The sequence below is a fragment of the Polypterus senegalus genome, chromosome 11 (genome assembly GCF_016835505.1).
Source record: "Polypterus senegalus isolate Bchr_013 chromosome 11, ASM1683550v1, whole genome shotgun sequence".
Classification (NCBI taxonomy): Eukaryota; Metazoa; Chordata; class Cladistia; order Polypteriformes; family Polypteridae; genus Polypterus; species Polypterus senegalus.
Genome location: NC_053164.1, coordinates 146240996 through 146263725, shown reverse-complemented (window position 1 = coordinate 146263725; position 22730 = coordinate 146240996). Strand labels below are relative to the sequence as shown.

General features: G+C 35.5%; 1 protein-coding gene across 3 annotated transcripts in view; it reads right to left on the bottom strand.

The window, feature by feature from the left end:
• Positions 1-22730, bottom strand: part of pde3a (phosphodiesterase 3A, cGMP-inhibited) — a 331968-nt gene that overhangs the window by 82815 nt on the left and 226423 nt on the right. The gene's annotated exons all lie outside the window — the stretch shown is intronic.

The following is a 22730-nucleotide window of genomic DNA, read 5'->3' as shown; positions in this document are numbered from 1 at the left end:
AATTGCTAATAAGGAGCCATTAAAACAATTAAGGGTGGAGAACCTTAACAAGCGAGACCACTAAAATGAAGCATCAAAATGTCACTTGAGCAATAAAGGCTTCATCAGCAATCATTGACTTCTCATTAAGAAACTATTGGAACAAAAACCTGTAGCTGCAGCCCTCCAGGACCGACATTGCCTATTCCTGCCATAGGGGAACAGTTTAAGGTCTCAAAAGGCCCCATGAAGGTTCCAGAAAGAATCTTTATTTAGATCTGTAACAGGATCCAAACAGTAAATAATCATGAATAGATGGTAACAGATTTGTAAAACACCAATTGGTCATGATTTTAAAAGAACTCTTGCTGCATATGTACAGTAACACAGGGTAACTCCAGGTTTTCTTAATTGGTTAGTGTCCTGTTTGGTAGCCTACAATACATTAAAGATTTTTTTTCTACATATTAGAAAGTTTTTCAAAGCAGAATAAAAGTGTCCTTGATCAAGCAATTGCTTTGTGAAGAGCCACACAACCCATTAAAGAATCATAAAGTGCCATTAAATAACCATTATATTTAAGAGTTTGTAGTATTGTTAATCAGTCCGTTAATTGGCATTGTGCTGATTTAATGGAGTGCGTATTTTAGACACTTATCCTACAATCGTGCTTATGACTTCAGCAATAGGTAGTATATAACATTAAGACAACAATAAAAGTTTTCAACCATAACAGACTTCTTGTTCCCCATGGCCAGACGGTTATTAAGCAACATTACATTAAATTGCTGAGGCATCTGCAGGAAAGCATCAGGGAAAAAAACATCTGTTCAGTGCAGCATGGAAAACCTACACTTTACTCCATGATAGCACACCTGTAAACACTGCTGCACCAGGACAGCTCACTTGCAACCAACACATTGTCAGTGAAGCAGTTTTTGACCAAAAGCAATGCAGTGGTTACAAATTCACCACAGCTCACTCCCTGTGACTTGTTTTTGCTCCCAAAATTAAAACTGAGACTGAAAAGAAGACAATTTGCTACCATGAAAGAAATTCAGGAAAAAAATCTTGGAAGGCTTTAGACATGGTAACAAAAGATGAGTAAAGGAAACATTTCCAAGAACTGTAGAAGCACTGGGACAAGTGTACTGCATCTCATAGGGAGTATTTTGGTGACAAAAATAGAAATGCTGTATTTTTTTTTTTTTTAACAATTCCAGGAATTTTTGGGTCCGCCCTCTTATGTTTCCTTACTTCATGAAAATTACTTGAACGAATGTGGACTACTTTTGTAATTAAACTATAATGCTTGTACTCTTGTGCTCTTTTAATGTACACATTGAACAAAAAACATTTTAACTTTGTATAAAAATGCTACAAATTCAAACTGTTCTTACTGAGACAGTGGTGATGTAGCATGCTAGTGAAAATATTTTGAAAAATAAAAAAAAACATTTTTATTTTCTGGTATAAAACCTACACACACTTACCAAATGAATGTTTATGCAATAAGAGAACACCTACAATTCAACAAAAATGAATCTAAACAGTATTGAAATTAAAACAAATCTACAGTAAGTGAAGTATCTTAAAGTGCAAAAATTAATATTTTATTCTATGAGTGTTTATTCCTACTTCACACAAGTAACACAAGTAGTTTTTAGGTGTGTTTGTATATAATGCAAAAAACCTACTGTAGGTGCCATGTCTGTTTGTCAGTTTGCATGAAACAACTCAGCTCGGCTTATTCTTCCTGGAAAATTGGCATGAATGTAAAATTTTTCAATGAGATATCTTGAATAGAATGCTCTGCACAAAGTTTTACATTTCAAAAACTCCAACTGTAGTAGTAGGATGTTGTACCTTGTTAGTTATAATGGATGCATTGGGAAGTCAGGCAATATTATACCTTTTATTGGATAACTGAATATGTTATAAGCTTTAAAGGCAGCATAGATCCCTTCTTGAAATCTCCCACTGAAAACCATTTGCGAACTTGCAAACTTGTCTACAGTATTTTAAAATGAAGAAACATTTTGTGTGACTTCAGTTACAGTTTACTGTTTCAAATTTACCATGGGAGAGGTCACTTCAACTTGCATTTTTTCCTCTTTTAGTCCTGATGATAAAACAGATTGCCAATACAAGTTATTCAAACATTGGGAGAGGCTCATGCAAACAAGCTGCTGGTAAACGAGCTTACTTCTCCTGCCAATTGAGGTAAGTTAACCATAAAATTAAAAAACAAAAAGCAAAAAATCACTTATCTAGAAATTAAAGTAGGAGGAAATGAATTATGTACATGTTGCTCTGTAATCACAAAATAAACCAATATGTACTTAGTATTTACATTCCTGGCTGCATTATCAGGGTATTATAATGCTTCAATATTCCTTGAAAATATAATTTACCAGCAAAGCTCCAGTCTTGCTCTCCATCATGATCTGAAGCAACCAGTAATTCTACCTTAAGACTTCAGCAGATATTTTAACTCTTCATTGGACATGTTTTTCAAAAATGTTTTGTTTAAGAAATTTGAGCTACACTTAGTCACAGACCCTCCACAACCGACAACTAATAAAGAAAATCAATCACTGACATTTTTTACATTACAAATTGCAGTCCACTTACTGTAAAAAGGCCACCACAAGCCTTTTTCGGCTCAATTTTAAACTACATGATATTGTAAATTACAGTTACAGATTTAGGACAAATCCTTCATTTGCACTCACAGCACACCTGCAGTATATGTTTCCTAACTTGTTGTGATGCTTGTGTCCATTGGACTAAACCTGCATCCGCAAAAGATGACACTATTTTACAGCACTTCCTTCTATGGCCAACTTGAGCAGTACCTATTTAGTGTTCTGAAAGTGATTTTAATTAAAGATATGTCTGTGTTTTTTGTTTCATTAAAATGAAATAAACATGAATAAAACTCTATTTAAATTCTACTTATGGACTGGATTTTGTCTGTACCTCCAGTTGATTATTGCTGTCCTAGACTCTACATATTGCTAGATCTGGAGATTTTATGGCATTGCCAAAGTATGTGTTTGACTTCCCACATTCTCCCTCTAAGATGAAATGCATGAATTTCTATCATAAGCATAATATTCAGCTTTGTAAACGTATTAGTTCTACATCAGCTAAGTTATTCAAAACTGTGCCTGTACTTATTAAGCATGTTCGGATTACTCCTAGAAATTACACTAAAGGTTTGACTAGGACAGGGATTTGTTCTACCCCAGAGTAGGACATGAGAAGTATTTCTAAAGGGTCCTAAACCTAGTGCCAGCAAGGAGTAAGAGTTCAAATTTGAGAATGAATAATATCACAAATTCATGACAAAGTGGTACAGTACTCATGATGACGTTTTGTAGTTTAATGATACCATCATTAAGGCTTTTCTACAAAGATAATAACAATAATAAACAATATGTTAGTAGGATAATAAGAAGAAAAAGAAGAAAGAAAACATAATAAGGTAGGATATTGCGCTAAATTGAACATAATTGTTGCCGCTTCATATAATACTGTAACGAGCAGCAAGATGGACAGACCATCGCCTAAATCCTGGTGAAGTTAGGGGTAGTTTCCTAAATTTAGGAAATTGATAAAATGCCATCACTCCTAGGAGAAGGACCAAGTTTGTGTAACACTCTGAAATTTCTGAGCCATGTTAGTGCCACTTAGAGACACTTGAAAAGCATGTTAATGTACCGTAGTCTGCTGAGGCATATAATTGCTTTCTTTCATTGATGCTATTTTATATGAGTAATTGTTATAAAAATATTGAACAAACAAAAATATGATAACTGACTTTCTGATAAAGTAACTAAAAACTTTAAAATGCTCCACTTCTCAGTAACTAAGTTCTTGATTGCACCTGAATGTCATACTATGTACACATTTTGTAACATTTGTTTAGTTTGTAAAAACAGGAAAAAAAGATGTAGTTTCTAACAAACAAAATTAACCTTTGCTTTCTTCCAAAGAGCTGACCAATGCCTTCTTGCAATCCTAACCAGTACAACATGGACATGTAAAGTGGATGGTGTTAATATTTTGTCTGCTAATCCGATAATCCATTTGAACAAACCTGGAATGTATCAAAAAATTTCAGATATGAGTAAAAGTTGCATTTAAGTGCAGTAAAAAAAAATGTCAAATTTTTCTGCTTGACGGACACTTAATTGTGATATCTTCTAATATTTCAGTGATGATTGATCTTACAATTTAGTTATTCGCCCTTGTTATTAAGTCTTATTTGAGAAATGAATCATAGTTGTTCTAGATAATCAGACCTATGTTTCACACTTTCTCCTTCCAACCATTTTTCAATTTGTATGCCAAATTAATATTAAGAAAACCTAACTATGGCAAGAACCTATCACAGATTGAGCATTAACTCATTTCAGTGCTTATAATGACATCCATAAAACAGCAATTCATTGATTTCAATTAAACTGATACATGTTTGGACTCTGTGAGTAATATGGAGTCGGTTCACTCACCCATCTGTCATTTGCCAAAACCAGTCGATCCAGTTCTGGATAGTGAGTGACAGGAGCATGTCTTGGCATCGTCAGGTACAAGATAAGTAACCAAATCTGCATGGTGTGCTAGTCTATTATATTGCACACTCTTAAGGTGGGCACCTTAGAGATGACAGTCAGTCTAATCTAGCATGTGGGAGAAAAAACATAATACCCAGAGTAGAAAAAAATCCATTAGACATGGGGAAAATAATGCAAACTTCTCAAAGACTGTGATAGGGCCAGAATATAAAACGTGAAGCAGTAGTCTTAATCCATGCCTCATCATATAGTGCAGAAAAACAAGAATCCATTTATAAAAGTGCAGTAAACAAAATAGTCAAATTGCACACAATCCAGGAATCAAAATTAGGGCCATATTTTGTAAGGCTATGTGCGCGAACATGGCATTTGGACTTTTTGTGGCTGAGTGCATTAACACTAGAATTCCTGAAGCCCACGAAAAAACTTGTAATCCCGGCCCACCTTAGTTCCCTTTGCACTTCTACCATTAGCGTCTTTTGTTTTGTAAATGCGTCGATCAGCACAAGCAGCCTGCAGTTCCATCACCCACCTTGATGGAGCTCAGTTCAGGCAAAAAGTTCTCATTAGCACAAGCAAAGGCTCCTTATCTGTGTGTGATGTGCCTGGAGTTGTATAGGGTAAATAATACAGTATATTGTTATTTGGAATACATGCATTTCATGTGTGTTCCGTGTCTAAAAAGATCTGTGTAAGTGTAGGATGAAAGGAAATGCAAGAAATGCTGAACAGATACCTAAACAAACTATTTCCAAGTTATACTAATAATGACGAGAAATGCATAACGTGTAAAGATTTTGGTCCACATATCAAATAGACGTACACTTTTATTCAACAATATAACCAAAGGAAAAAAAAAAAGCATTCAATTTACATGTAGCTGTCAATGAGTTAAAAACTCGAGCTCAAATGTCAGTCGACAGGGAACTTACACGTACTCTTGAATGGTACAGAGGTAAGAACTGCTGCCTTATAACCCGAAGGTCCCGGGTTTGAGACCAAGAATTTTGAGCAGTGAGCTGCTATTATTATTATTTCTACAATATAATAAAATCATACATTTGATTTGAGTCTGTAACACCCAGTGTAAATTTTGGCTACTTGTAAAAGTTAGCGCTTGTTTTTTTTATTATTCAGTGGTACAACGAATTTGCCTCTCCCTCTTTGAGTTGATGGCATTTATCTCCATTCTTTTCACAAGAGCAGCACTGTCGCTGATGCCTTCTCAGAACAGTTTGTTGTACAGCCAATCAAAGATACGATGTCCCATGACAGCTGTCAGACTGGACAAAGGCAGGACTGCAGCAACAGACAGCTTCTTCACAGTGCTTTCGCCGGCTCATAGACTACTACACTCTGCTTGACACCATAAAGTAAAATGGGACTTCCACCTGCAGCTAAAGTCACTTCAGTATGGGAGCAATTCACCACGCTATTGTTTAGAGCTGACAGCGCTGTGCTGATGGTATATGCACCCAAACTTTTCACTGGCTGTTACAGACTGAAATCAAAGGCTTCTTCTTTTTGGGCGCATACACCGTAATCAACTACAATATTTGGTAGCTTATTCCAGGTGTCTATGGTTTTCTGTGTGAATAAAAACTCTCTAATGTTGTATAAAATTTATCCTTAAGTTTCCAACTGTTTCCCTGGGTTCCTGCTGAACTCATTTTAATTCCCTTCATAATTTTAAACACTTTATCTCCTCATTAGCTTCTTTTGCTTAAACTAAAAAGGCATAGATCTTTACATCTGGATTCAGCCTAGCCACTCTTCTCTGGACTTTTCTAGAGCTGCTATGTCCTTTTTCTAACCTGGAGACCAAAACTGCACACAGACCTCCAGATGAGGCCTCACCAGTGCGTTATAAAGTTTGAGCATAACCTCCTTGGACTTGTACTCTGCATATCGTGATATATAATCTAACATTCTGTTAGCTTGCTTAATGGCTTCTGAACACTGTCTGACAGTTGATAGTCTTGAGACTCTTAAATCCTTCCCATAAGGTAGCATTTAAATGTTTTATGAACAGATCGGTTGGGACAGGAAGCTAGTTTCTCAAGTCATCTTCTCCTTACTGCTCAAAATGCATTACATTTTTCGGATATTTTCCAGGTAAATTCAGTTCCAATTTACTACTTAAAATGTTACAAGTGTGGCGATATCTGATGCTTGAAATAAATTCATCATCAAGGATATAAATTAAGTTAGCAAGGTTTCAGCTCTTGCCTTTGATTCTAATTTCACTTCACTTGCTGTGTTAAAGTTATAAAAAATATGTGAACAACTGTAAAATATTTTTGTGTTGCAACCATTTTGGCATACTTTTTGCTATTAAAATGCACTATACAAAAAGTAGCCTTTTTGATTGGTGATATAGCTGAAAGGACTATGAGAATTTTTAAATAACAACTTGACATTACCCTATGCTGGGCTAAATGGTCAGTGTTTTTAAAATCTTTGATATGTTTATAATTTGCAATAATGTGTGAACAAGAATTGTTTACAATGTGTGTTAGTTTTTCTTTTTGTGCCTATGCAGTTTAAAAAAAAAAACAGGACAAAACTCAACAGCCCTTTATTCATTTCTTGTCATTGGGCTCCATTATGTCATGTTGCACGTGTTGTGATTACTTTAATGGGTCAGCTTTTCATCCTCATAGTACAAACTGAAAGATATCAGGGGTGCCATCAAGACATGCTGAACTGTGCCTGAGCTAAGCAATCCATACCCATGCAGATCAAGAGTGAAGAAAAGTATTAGCTGACAAGAAAAATTGTGACCGCAGTTTTCCCTCTGGCTACATAGTCAGTTAGCCATTCCAATTTCATGACTGTCAGACAACGTTTGAAGTCAGCAATTCTGCATGCTTACTACCTACCAGGCATGTAACTCTTTGGAAATGTTTTGTATGCAGTGACAAAATACTGCATCTTGTTTAGAATGGCTATTCTTATTATATACAGCGCATTCCCGAAAGTATTCAAAGTGCATCACCTTTTCCATATTTTGTTATATTACAGCCTTATTCCAAAATGGATTAAATTAATTTTGTTCCTCAGAATTCTACACATTTCCCCTGATCATACTTGAGATGTTTCTGCAGCTTAATTGGAGTCCACCTGTGGTAAATTCAGTTGATTGGATATGATTTGGAAAGGCACACACCTATCTATATAAGGTCCCACAGTTGACAGTTCATGTCAGAGCACAAACCAAGCATGAAGTCAAAGGAATTGTCTATAGACCTCCGAGACAGGATTGTCTTGAGGCACAAATCTGGGGAAGGTTAAAGAAAAATTTTTTGATGCTTTTAAGGTCCCAATGAGCACAGTGGCCTCCATCATCCATAAGTGGAAGAGGTTCGAAACCACCAGGACTCTTCCTAGAGCTGGCCGGCCATCTAAACTGAGCGATCGGGGGAGAAGGGTCTTAGTCAGGGAGATGACCAAGAACCCGATGGTCACTCTGTCAGAGCTCCAGAGGTGCACTGTGGAGAGAGGAGAACCTTCCAGAAGGACAACCATCTCTGCAGCAATCCACCAATCAGGCCTGTATGGTAGAGTGGCCAGACGGAAGTCACTCTTTAGTAAAAGGCACATGGCAGCCCACCTGGAGTTTGCCAAAAGGCACCTGAAGGACTCTCAGACCATGAGAAACAAAATTCTCTGGTCTGATGAGACAAAGATTGAACTCTTTGGTGTGAATGCCAGGTGTCACATTTGGAGGAAACCAGGCACCACTCATCACCAGGCCAATACCATCCCTACAGTGAAGCATGGTGGTGGCAGCATCATGCTGTGGGGATGTTTTTCATTGGCAGGAACTGAGAGACTAGTTGGGATTAAGGGAAAGATGACTGCAGCAATGTACAGAGATATCCTGGATGAAAACCTGCTCCAGAGCGCTCTTGACCTCAGACTGGGGCAAAGGTTCATCTTTCAGCAGGATAACGAACCTAAGCACACAGCCAAGATATCAAAGGAGTGGCTTCAGGTCAACTCTGTGAATGTCCTTTAGTGGCCCAGCCAGAGCCCAGACTTGAATCCGATTGAACATCTCCGGAGAGATCTTAAAATGGCTGTGCACCGACACTTCCCATCCAACCTGATGGAGCTTGAGAGGTGCTGCAAAGAAGAATGGGCGAAACTGGCCAAGGATAGGTCTGCCAAGCTTGTGGCATCATATTCAAAAAGACTTGAGGCTGTAATTGCTGCCAAAGGTGCATCGACAAAGTATTGAGCAAAGGCTGTGAATACTTGTACATGTGATTTCTCAGTTTTTTTATTTTTAATAAATTGGCAAAAACTTCAAGTAAACTTTTTTCACGTTGTCATTTTGGGGTGTTGTGCATAGAATTCTGAGGAAAAAAATGAATTTAATCAATTTTGGAATAAGGCTGTAACATAACAAAATGTGGAAAAAGTGATGTGCTGTGAATACTTTCCGGATGCACTGTAAATAGATGAAGTATTATTTGATTCATTCTGAGTGCTATTTGTTTTTAGATGGAGTTTGTTTGAGTTTTGGTATTTCTGAAAATTGCTGTTGCCCATTTACTAAGGCAGGAATTTGAAGACTTACTATGATTATGGGATGACTTCCAAACATTTTTCAGATGGTTTGGATTGATTTTGTTCACAGTAATTCTTTGCTTAATTGTTCACATGGATTTATTATGTGTATGCACTAACTCTATCTGTAAATATTTTGGCAGATTAAAAAGTTGCCAGGAACCTTCAGGAAATGGATGGGCCATATTTCAGAAGGAACCTATGGGAAGACCACCACCATGCTGGATGCCACTCCGGATGAGAGAATGTAACGCACTGCTATAGCTGGTGCCCTATAAATAAATTCCCATTGCACACCCAACTAAGGAATGTACACTGAGGAAATATGAAGAGAACAGACCTGATGTAATATCTGTTCTGTTTTTGTCACAGAAGTTACAGCTATGCAGGTGATTTTTAGTTTATTCTGGTAAGGAGCAATAGACTACTACTTTACACACAAGTTTACACTAACTTAGTCAAAAGCAAAGTGTTTCAACATACTCTGAAGTTGTGTATGTTTTTACTTAAGTAAACTAGGGCTTTTTCTGTCACACTAAATTATCAAATGATTGCTTACATTATTGCCTTTTATTTCATTACTAGTTCACCGCTGTCTACCAAACCTGACTATTTCCAGTCTATCTGAAGATGGACAGAATGTATACATTAGGTAATTTATTGAGTATATCAGCATCAGTAACACTAGCTGCCTACCTTGCCTGTGGAAATGGTAGAGAATGGAGAAATTACAAAGAATTTGTAAAATGAAGCATTATTTTAGAGCTTTTTTTTTGGAGGTCTTTGTCCATTCATTTCTACTGCTAATACTTGAAGAATAAAGATATGTTGCTGTAGAATTTGAAGTTGGTAATTTCATAAACCTAATATGGTGTTCATCATTATTCTGAAACTTGCTTAATACAATACAGGGTTTTCAAGGGGTCAACACCTATCCTGGCAATGCTTGGCACAAAGAAGGATACAGCCCTGGACAAGACACCAGTCCATCACAGGGCCAATTTGGAATTGACAATCCATATAACAGGCACATCTGTTGGAACGTGGGAATAAATTAAGAGTACCTGGAGGAAAACCCACACAGACACTAGAATGTATAAATTTCACATGGGACAAAGACCAGACACAGGATTCAAAGATAGGACACTGAAAGTGTAAATTGCCAGCACTGCGCCATCATATGTACTATTTATGCAGAAACAGCAGTTTTGAGAGAGAGTGGAATCAGAAGATGGTAAAGAGTAATCTGAATTCAGACCAGGGTTGTAACTATGAAGACATTAAATAAAACAAACAAGTTCAGGATGTGTCGCCTGAATCATAGTAAAAGAACAGAGCTGTAAGTCATAGGTCAAAAAGGGTACACAAGCAACACAAGATGTAAATCATAAGAAAGAAAAAAAAAAATGTCAGAACCAGTATATACAGAACAAACAATATGAAGAGAAGCAATTGTTTGTTTTATTCTTCGCAAATGAAATCTTGATTAAGTATATATGTCACCATCTTTTAAAATGTCGTGCTAGTGCCATCATGATAAGTGACTCCAACAATGAAGCATCACATCCTAGCAACCATTCTCCAACAGGGTGGCATTTACAAGAAGAACAAAAAAAGGTATCACCGGAGAACAAAGATTAGTATAACCACTTTAGAAACTTCAAAAGACATACGTGCCATTGAAAAGTTGGAAAAAATTAACATTAGAAGCCAGATCATGATGCTGCTCTTAAGATAATGCTGCAAACATTTAATTTGAGCAGTTATCAGTACAACAAAGCAGCTGGGAATGTTAAAAGAAAAAAAAAAAAAATTCTGTCATGTAGAGTATCTGACTTCCTAGCAGCAGTGCAGTAACCACACCTTCAATTGTTTATTTGTATTGCTTTTAATTCAGAGAACATGGAATCTGAAGGCGTTTCCTAGTCATGCAAGCTGTTGCTTCTCAGAAACTTTTCTTCTGTTCTGTTGTGGCATTGGGTCTGCCGGCCCTGTTCCAGTCAGAGTTTCCAAGTTGCTTTTGATGGTGTAAGAAACTGTACTCACTGACACTGGCTTTCTTTCCAATTTCTCCAAGAGAAAATAAGGCCTACAGTTTTAAATATTAAATGATTGGTCTGTCTTCCTTTGTCAATTGCCCTTTTCTCACCATGATGATATCAACATACAATGTAATCCAAATGAGGCTTCAGAGTAAGAAGTATTAAAGTTTGCTCAAACACTGCTTTTATACGACAGAGAGTTTGTAAGTAATTGATAAAAGCTCAGACACCTGTAAGAATTGTTCTAAATTATCTTCCATTGCTGCAGAAAGGCTGCAGGTTGTTAACTGAACAAAGTTCCCAAAACATACCTTTTTGTATAACTGTGCAAATTACTTTTTTTTGCAGTTTTTGGTAACCAAAACTTTTTTTTTTTAATTTAATATACTGCTTTCCTTTTAACCCTTTAAGACTATTCACTGAGTTTACACTAATTAAATTTCAATAAAAACTAGAAAAAGTAGGGCATTTTAAGAGTTTTGAGTGGTAGGGTAAGTGACAGCATCCAGCAAAACTAGGATAAGGGTCAGTAGTACCCATGTGACCTGATTTTTTTTTTTTTTTTTAGGTAAAGATATTCCCTGAAAAAATATAATAAATATTGTAACAGAACATTTATCACAATGAGATGCTGTGCATTAGCAATCTGCCCTAAGTTTTCTCTATCTGTTGCTTCTGAGCAATATCCACACTAAAATGAGCACTGTAAAATATACTTTATATGAAGTACTAATATATCTCTATATATATATCTCTATATATATATCTCTATATATATATCTCTATATATATATATATCTATCTATATATCTATCTATATATATCTATATATATATATCTATATCTATATCTATATCTATATCTTTCAAGCCCCCTACTGTTTAAGCAATGGCTATAAACTGAGATGTGTGAGAACAAATGTCTCTTTCTACTTAGCCAGTAGATGGTGCTCTAAAACCGGCAATGTAAATTGAGATCTCGCTTTTTCTCTCTCTTTGTTAGTGTATGGGAAAAGTCCTTGGCAGTTAGGAGTGTCAAGGTGAATTTCCCTTAAAACTGCAACTCTGCGTCATGTAACACTGTTTCTCATTAGACTCACTGATGAGTCAGAAAGCTATTGAAGATCTGCCACTGGACTGACTTTGTGTTTGCAGCAATATCGTCAAGTGGGAGAAAAAATAAATAGATAAATAGTTTCTTAGAGGCTGCTTAGCTTTCTCATGTTTTGCCTAATCTTTATTCTATTTAAAGGAATAGAATTTATATTTGTTACAAAGTTAAGCACATTCAGTAATGGACCTCTAACGATTTTGTTATCCATCCATCACCCAACCTGCTATATCCCTGCGGTGGGCTGGCGCCCTGCCAGGGATTTGTTTCCTGCCTTGCGCCCTGTGTTGGCTGGGATTGGCTCCAGCAGACCCCCGTGACCCTGTAGTTAGGATATAGAGGGTTGTATAATGGATGGATGGATGGAAGTTACACCCTTTAATTGTATTTAGAATCTTTCAAAACAAGAGCCTGTCCTACTAAACAATTGCCTTGTCCTGCTATGAGTCAGCGCTTACTGTCGGGTCTGGATTGGCTACAGAAATGCTGCAGCTAAACCATACCTCTTAAAATTCAAGACCCACACATACCTGTGTTGCTACACCAAGTTATGTAAAACTGCATAATACATGACTGCTGCAAACAGCACATTACCCTACTGTAAACTTCAAATGAAATGTCAAGACAACAGACATGGTTTTTAACCACAGATTCAACCTTGCCTTGAATTCAGGCCACTGACATTGCTTTCAGCTCATTGAACACATCAGCATGCTAGCAAAAAGTTATTTAAGTCACTTGCAGCATGCAGCAACACACTCAGCCCATCCTGGTACCTTTTATACTTGGTCTGTGATCTTTGCAGCAATACCTAGTGCAAAGAGCTTCAGTGCTGTTTTAAAAACAATTCACACCATATTATGACTTTACATTTTTTGTCTATGGGCTGCCTTGGTGTCAAAGTACAATGGCAAGCATTCAGTTCTTTATCACGTTTATTAAATTCACCCTTTTCTGTTTCTCTTCAAAGCTTGTGTTATATTTTGTTTATAAGGATAATAGAGTAGTGTAGATAGCACTGCTATCACTTAGCTCTAGTCTCCCAGATTCAAATACTTCATCCTGTTGTTGTCCGGTTGTCCATTTACATTTTGCATGTTCCCTCAGTCAGTGTGGGTTTATCTCAGGTACACTTGATTTCCTCCCACATCCCAAAGATCTGCGTGTGTTTTAAGTTAACGGGTCACTCTCAACTGGCCCTGTGTGTGAGTGTGCTCTGTTCACAACTGGTGGCTTATTTTGTATCCGACGCTGCTGTGATAGGTCCTAGCCTGCCTACGACCCTAAATTGGATTAAGCAATTGACTCCAAACTGTGAGGCAGCAGAAACAGCCACCATGCCACTGTGACACTCGGAGTACCTGGTCAATATTCAGAACACATTTAAGCATTTCAGATCATGTGGTTATTACAGAAAGATTAAAGTATTTTAGAAGGCTGAAAATCTAACAACAACAAAAAATCTGCTTCTGATTGAACAGAACCAGAAAAAATAGTGACTAAGTCTGGAAAAATTGACAAGAGTAGATGAATTATTGGACAGAGAATTACAACTAACAGCACTTCTATAGGGGACTGTTAAGGGACCAATCAATCTAGTAAAGCATACATATTATAACACATATTTGTATTCAAGAAACAACATATTGTAGTCCAGCCTTTTGAAATACCGTACATAAAAAGATTTGTTCATTTACTACTTGTTTAACCCATTTATGCCTAAGAAGTTTGTGCATGAAATTCACATATGTTGAGCAGAAAAATATAAGGAGCAAGAATTTGGAGAGAAAAAAAAAATGATTACATTCCATTGTTGAGTTATGTGGCGTTCCAAATTTGGAACACTAGGAAAATCCACTTCTTACATTATACATAACGTATAAAACTACCTGACTGTCGTTCCAATAATGGAACACGAGGCATTAATGGGTTAAATAGAATTTAATATTTATCAGCTATGATAAATTCCTGACAAAAAACTGGTGTGTTGCACACATTATAGATCATGACTTGTGCAGCTTATTTTATTTTTGTTTTTGATTCTTTTTATTTTAACTTTTATAAAGGACTGATTACACTGTTAAAGTCGGTTTGCACAGGAGCATCCACAGCATATATGATGTCTTACTTTTATTCTATGTTAATTAGTGATCCCTTATTTTAATTCTTATTTACTTTGTCTTTTTTCTCTTTCTTCATCATGCAAAGCACTTTGAGCTGCATTATTTTTATGAAAATGTGCTATATAAATAAATGTTGTTGTTCAGGGGATTGCTTCATGTTAAGAAATGTACACATATCCATTGCCTATGGTCAAGGGAGACTTACTATTTAATATAGGTAGAAATTAAAATATAAAATGGATGTTCATGTAAGATGTGTCAAAATGAAACTACAGCCAGGATGAAGCTGGAATGTACAGTATAAGCGGGTCAAGCAGAATGACACATTCACATCGAGATGCACAGGAACTGATATCAGAAGCAGTTACCACATCTTAAAATAATATAAACCTATATGAAAACACTTTCCAGACATTTACATATGTGAAATGCATTTCTAATTAGTTTGTAATTACTTAATGCAAGTGGCAATATATCCATAAAGGTTAATATGTTAGAATTTTTCTACAACTACAATGATTTGTGAATTACTGTATGAGGTACAGTATGTGTAAAATCTTAGAGTGGTTAAGGTGTGATTTAAAGAGCCTGGAGCAATTGTCAGATATGTTGTCCAAAAAATCTATAATTATATTGCCTAGATGGTGGTGGAAACCCTGTGATATATAAATGTGCTACTTCTCCATAATATTACTGCTGTTGTGCTGTCACAGAAGCCCTTAATGAATGGAGGACCAACCATGAAATCCTGACAACTAAAACTCCAACATATGTAAGAGGTTTTCTAATATGTGCTGCCTGAGAAGTGGATTATAAAAGTGGCGAGACTCTGGCCACAATGTGTTACTGCAGAAAGAACATCTTATATTTATATGGTATTTCCTGCCTATAAGATACAAAGCAAAAAAAAAAAAAAAAATCAATAAAAAATTATACATTTTGACTCCCAATGAAAAGCAATTGCTCATGGTTTTTCCATCTCCATGTCTTCTGAAGCAGGCTAAGGAATACAACAATTACAGTGTAAAATTTAAATAAATGTTCTGAAGAATAGGATGCTCATTACATTAAATTAAAATCAGAAAAGAGTATGTTATGAAATAAGGGAATATACAGCTGCATTATTTGTATCAACAGCCAAATCTGCAACTCTATTGAATTATTAATATATCTGTTTTCACACAATTTCCAGAATGTGTAATTTATGAATTCCACTACAATATTTGAAATGTATTTTATTTTGATACACAATTTGTAATTAATTTAATATAGCTCACAGATCAACGTCTCCACTTCAATGATTATTTTTCTTAATCTTAAAACCTATTTTTGTACACTTTGAATATGATGTCAGTATGAATGCCAATTTCTTTTAGAACTGCGGATTATTAATTAATACCTGCAAGTCACTCACTTAGTTGCCTGTATATTTAAACAAGTCACCCCGACTTTTAAAACAAATCACAGCATCTGAGAACAATGCCCAGTTCTGTTTCTTTAAACACCTATTCTCATACCTGGTCTTTAAGCTTTTCCAGAGCACACTACATCTCCCTTTATCGCTGGCCTCGGTTAGATGGTGTGACGCACAACCACATGCATGACCTACTTTTCTGGTTCATCCTTTTCATTGCTTATTGTACAGCAAGTTTCCTGGGAAACTCCACATTTGCCCCTGATCTAAAATGGCATCCAGACAGTTGTAGCCTTTGGTGTCATTAGGCTCAGTGTTATTTTTTCTTTCACATTAACAGAAGTGGACATTGAATGCAATCATTATAAACGATTAAAGTCTGAGGGATTCCCGTGGGTTTAATATTTATACAAGTGCTGCATCTTATTCTACACATACATCTGTGAGAACTGGCTGCTCGCCAAAAATATCAAAGTTGAAGCACAGCATTTAAATGTAAACCTGTCTGTAATCAAACAAGAATCCCTAGTCAATATCCAGAGAAAGCAGCATAATAGCAACAGAATTAATCATTGACTTGACTAAATCATGTAGTGAAGCAAAAGAACAGACTTTGCTGCTTATTGCTTTGCCATATCTTCATCCGTCTGGTGCAGCACTGACACAATCAAAAAGATTCATAAAATAGACTATATTATAAAAATTGTTGAATTCAAATCATGGGCCTTTGTACTCAATTTCTCTAATAAAATGCATAATGCTGTAGCATCTTAAGTACTGTTTTTGCTCAAGGTTATTCCACAAAGAAAAGACAGCAGAAGCTGGGACCGAAAGGCATGGGGTACTGTGAAAAGTTAAAGAAACATTATTTTTTTGCTCATGAACAGAGAATGTGGAGATCTCCAAATGGATATCTGTGGTTTTCAAAATTGAAAAGTGCAGAGTTGTTCTGGTTAAATATCAGATCATGCACTTGAGAGCAATCTTGTAAATTAAGAGGAACTGCATTCAAAACAGAAAATAGGAAGCTCTTCTTCACATGAAGCCGTAGCTGATTAAAAGAAAAATGCAATTAATTTTTAACCACTATGATTTTGCTATGGCTTTGTCATTTTGTGGATAATGGTTCAAATATGAGTTAAGAAGGAACACTAAACTCACTTTTTATATTAACCCATACTTAGACTAAGTGGTATAATGTAAGTAAGGAACAAAGCGGCCATTGGTTTGTTCAAAGAGGCTAACCTCTGCAGCCCACTCCCCTTATCAGTGATATTCACCTAGCAAAGCTTCTGCTGTGAAAGCTTGGCAGTCCTCGCCTTTGTGCAGAACAGAAATTGCCTTAGATTTGCTTGATGAAATTATAGAAAAAAGTAACTGAAAAAATCATTGTGAATATGTAAATTGCCAAAATCCCATACCTTTCACTTTACTTCTCAAAAGAGGTACAGGCAAAACCAGTAACACATTATACAACTACTGGCATGTTGGGGAGAAAAACCCTTTATGATAACATAAATAACATAGACATTGAATTGAAACACACAGTATGTAGCCCTAATAGCTAATGATCAAATAATGGTGTAGAAAAGTTTAGTCATTATAATATGGTAACAGAGCACTAATAATAGCACATTATTAAAACAGATTAAATACATATGTCATTAAATAGACAAATTACTAAATATAAAATGTCAAATTTTTTAAGAGTGATTATTTTAGAAGTCTAGTCTTCTGATAACTGTTAAGCAAAATATACAGTAACAACTGTCAACATCTTTACACCAGCTTCTACTGGGCTAAGGTCAAACTTTTCTGAAGGAAGATACTATGTTCACCTTAGTGTGAGCATACCAAAGTCTTTTGTATTTAATACAACCATCTCTGTTTCTTGTCTATTATATAAACACTTCAATGCAACAAGACTTTTGGGAAGAGAGATTTGGAACAGAGATTTTTTCAAATCCCGCAGGACGAGACTTTTGCCTTGAGATTTTTTCAAGTCACGCCCTCCTCTCAAACATTTTCAAACAAGACCCCAGTCCTCTCAACTCTCATTTATGTGAATACTTTTGTCAGATACATTTCCTGTGCTCTCAGTTCTTAGATAGATAGATAGATAGATAGATAGATAGATAGATAGATAGATAGATAGATAGATAGATAGATAGATAGATAGATAGATAGATAGATAGATAGATAGATAGATAGATAGATAGATAGATAGATAGATACTTTATTAATCCCAAGGGGAAATTCACAATTCTTATACATTAACGTTTCCCTCACTTTAAGTTCCCAATTAAAGAAGATGTATTATGTCCAAATCTTATTAAAGCTTTTCATCACGAAGGATTATCAACATAAAAAATGAGTACACCTCAAAATCCTAGCACCGAGAAACGAGGAAGTCAAACGAATTAACGTCAAAAATGTCGATTGGTTACACATCAAATGGGTTAACTGTGTCCAAAACTGGTTAAATGTGTATCAATAGACTATGCTGAAACAGTTGGTGCTGATCGTGCGGAAGATGAAAACAACTTACATGATCCCAAAGAATATCTACAACCATAACAACGTCTGGTCTTATAATGCACGAATTACTGTAGATAGAAGGATGTATCCAAGAAAGGTAATGTAGCACATCTTCCGTGGATAACATTAGACAACAAAGGAGATCTTGATATGTCATTCGTATTAAAACGTTAACAGTTTCCAGTTAGAATAGCTTTTGCAAAGAAAATTAAATCTCAGAACCAAACATTCAAAAAAGTCATTTTATTTAATAAAGAGAAAGAAACGACATTCAATCACGGGCAATTAGACATTGCGTTGATACATATGTAACAATTCCCATGAAAATAAAAATCTGTTTAAATTGTACATCCGCATCCCCATACACAAGAGGCAGAACCACAGCTGGGGGGTTGGTGAGCGAAGCGAGTAGGGGGCAAAGCCCCTTAGTTATTCTTAAATAAGGGACCCAGTTTATAAATTAAATATCCAGGGGCAGAGATTTGCTTTCTTTGTGGTAAGTTCAAATAGCAATGGAAGCAATGATGTTTTCATCTGTTAACGAAATGTTCCTGCTTACATATTGAAAACAACTTTTAGTAATACATATAAAGTTGTTTTTTTTTTTCCAAAAAAAATGTAGTAATGAATAATTATATTAAGCTATGTTTTGCATACAGTACATTAAGTATTGACTAAATAACAAATACAACTATCCTATAATCAAGAGGAATTGCTAATATGTCTACATGTTAACTGGAAATGTACTGAAATTGTATGTTATTCAAGTAAAGCATAAGCCTCCTAGGGATTGGATTACAGTATGTACAGCAATGTAACACAACACCAAAAATCATTTTCTTACTTGGACTTACAAATATCATCATATAATAAGCTTAAAGGATGACATTTTCATTTTACAAAAGAAATACAGAAACATGAAAACAATTTGCTAATATATCATGGTTGCAATATACTGATAAGCGGCTGTAAGTCAATACATTTTGGCAAGAAAAAATATGATATGTACATCAGATGACACATTGTGAAAGTTAGATGTTTCATCATGGAAATAGCATGAAATGATAGATATAGAAGAGTAAATAAAATTGTATAAGAAGAGAAAATACAACAATGCACATAAACACACATGCAACCTAATTGACTCCTGGAAAGGCAGGGTTACCCACGCCTTATTTTGCCTTACGTGCAATGATATAAAATACAGTTTAAATCTTAATTTCCCAAGTTAAAAAACAATTATTAAATACAGTAAAGCACACTAACTCAAAAAACACAAAGAATGCATTAACATATTTATTAGCCAACAGTGTTTGCTTATTAGGATGACGTGGCAAAGGTAAGCCCATTTCAGACATCAGCCGCAGATAGGTGGGTCTGCTTGAACGTCATGCATTTATTGTTTTTGGGATGAATCAAGGAACTGTAATCATACAGTTTAATTTAACAGCATCAGAGGCATACTGACAACTGTTAAGTACATGGGGTATCATGTGTTTATTTATTTCAGGATATGTTCAAAATAGCAGACAGAATAAATAATACAGTAACCATACAAGCAATACAAATGATGATACTGCCTATCCTGAGCATAAGATAAGTGATTTGTACATATAATTACATGCAAAAGTGGAGGGTTAAAAGATGTTAACTGTACAACAATATTATATGAAAATGTTAAAAATATCTTCAAAACAAGACAATTTGAAAAATATAACTTATAAATTACTATTAAGATGGGAGATGCTAAGAAGAAGGCAGTGCTATTCAAAATTAAATTTGCTACTCCAAAGGTTTGAGATACGGTTAGCTTGATCAGCCGGATATGGGTATGTGTTTGTGGCATTTTATTCAGGACTGTTTTTGCCTCTGGGACAGGCCTCTGCTTCCTGCATCCCCAACTGGAAAAAAAAGCCATTATGTACTGGATCGAAATTTTGGTGGGCAGGCAGGGCATGCACACACACACCACGCACACACCAGGGACAATTTAGGATCACCAATGCACCTAACCTGCATGTATTGGACTGTGGGAGGAAACCGGAGCACCCAGAGGAAACCCACGCAGACATGGGGAGAACATGCAAACTCCACGCAGGGAGGACCCGGGAAGCAAACAAGGGTCTTCTAACTGTGAGCCAGCAGCGCTTCCCACTCTGCCACCGTGCCACCCTCCAGGCAATATGCGGGATAAATTAAACTAACAAATTTTAAGATGTATGGCTAAAAATGTAATGTAATGTAAATGTATATATATATATATATATATATATATATATATATATATATATATATATATATATATATATATATATATATATATATATATATATATATATATATATATATATATATATAAGCAGGGCAGGACTGTTCTAATTTCAATATTGTGATCACATTTAGTATTTTGTGCCGTGTGGTATCCATACTAAAAACAGCTGTGCTGCAAATCTATACAGAGAAACAATGTGTATTCTTGGAAAAGAAAGCATGTGTTTTTATTACAGGCTAAATGATAGTCTTTCTTTTTCAGCAATAAAGACTCTGGGGAAACCTAATTCATATTTTTAAAATCCTCGGAAGCACTGACAAAGCTCAGAAGTAAAATGCTAAATCAAGGAAACTAGTGAAAAGTAAATGTAAGAAGGGAAATATGAAATAATCTTTGTGGAAACTGTGGAGAGGCAGTCTGTGCTGCAGATAACAAATCATGAAATTACAATATATGGTGAGAAAAAGCTAATAGCACCTTCAATCAAACACACACATAAAACATACATTTTCCACTCATCTGTTTTCAAACCGCTTCTAAGTTAATAAAGTCACAAGTGGAATTCAGCAAATTTTACTCAGGTCATAATTGAAAGAAGCCATGTAGGAGCTGGCATCTAGTGGTAACGTCAGCTCGTTTTTATTTGGAAAACATGAAGCATTTCGGTACACAAATAGTGGAAACTTAACATAAGTTGTTGGAGTAGCATATTAGATATTTTTCTCCCACATCTTTTTACAGGCCACATTTTATCTCCTATAAAATCTTCTAGTAATACAATCTATCAAGATTTTTTTTTCTTTTAATATTATTTTATTGAATTGATCATCTTGATTTATTCATTCAGGTTTTTTTTAAAACAGATCAAATTCAAAATAATTGGTACTATTTTCAACTTTCAATTATATTCTTTCCTGAAAATGTTAAGACCTGTGTCAACTCTTTTGTGATAATCTTTTACTTAATTCTGGTCCTGCCTGTAATGTTTGAAAGGGGAAATCCACCTTTTCAACTTACAAAATGTGATTTCTAGTTGGTCAATTGGCAGGAGATGAACAAGACCAACAGGAGAAGAATGCACCATGCATGGTGAGGTCGCCAGCAGGGTCCCTCTATGCTTTCTCCTTCGGCTGTTACTTTTCCTAATTTTAGTTACTGCCATAGATTCTGGTATAGTTAGTATACTTGTGTAATTTGCAATTAGAACTAGAATTAAAGGAATAGCCCTTGAGTAAGCAGCACAATAAAAAACACACATAGAAAGAGCCAGTCCGCCTTTAAGACTGGGCAAGAACTTAGCAAATGCATTTTGATGCAGATAAGTTAAAAAGTGCTACACATGGACAACAAGAACTTTAATTCTAAATACAAGGTGGACAATGTTGTACTACAGGAAGCAACCTCTGAAAAGTATTGAGGTTTTGTTGAACAAATAATTCTTGTTATCTAGGCAATGTGCATAAGCATTTAAAAAGAAAAAAGTTGTATTTGTAAAAATACTGTTAAAATAAATTGTAGACCATCATATAGTATAATGCCTTAGTGTGGTCACAGTTGACATACAAAGTGCAGTTCCGGTCGTCATACTGCTAAACAAAATTTAGCAATACAATACAAGCAAAGAGGCTCTGAGTGCCTTGCAGGATAACCAGGTGCTGTGTGCAGTTGTCTTCTCTACTCAACAGGTTCAGCGCTTAAAACATTGATAAAACTGATCTAAATTCTTTGAAGTAATTCATTCATCATGCACTCCAGGACACTGGATAAAATACAAAGTGAATTTAAGACAAAAACCAAGAAACTTGCTTGAAAAGCTGACCACTTTTTAAACGTATCTGGATGAGATATTGAGAAAAAATAGCTAGTAATTAACTAACTGACCTTAATGGACTCACTGGTCTCTTCTTGTTTGTAAAACTTATGGCTCAGGTTGCTCTTTATTGGTAACTGTGACAATAGTCAGAATTATCTATTGAATTCTATTGATTTTTTTTTTTAAACATTGTTGTATTTCCACCATTTTTGGATTGCTCAAAATAAAAATTCCCCTTTGTTTAATGGCGCTCCTTATGATACAACAAACAAAAACATTAC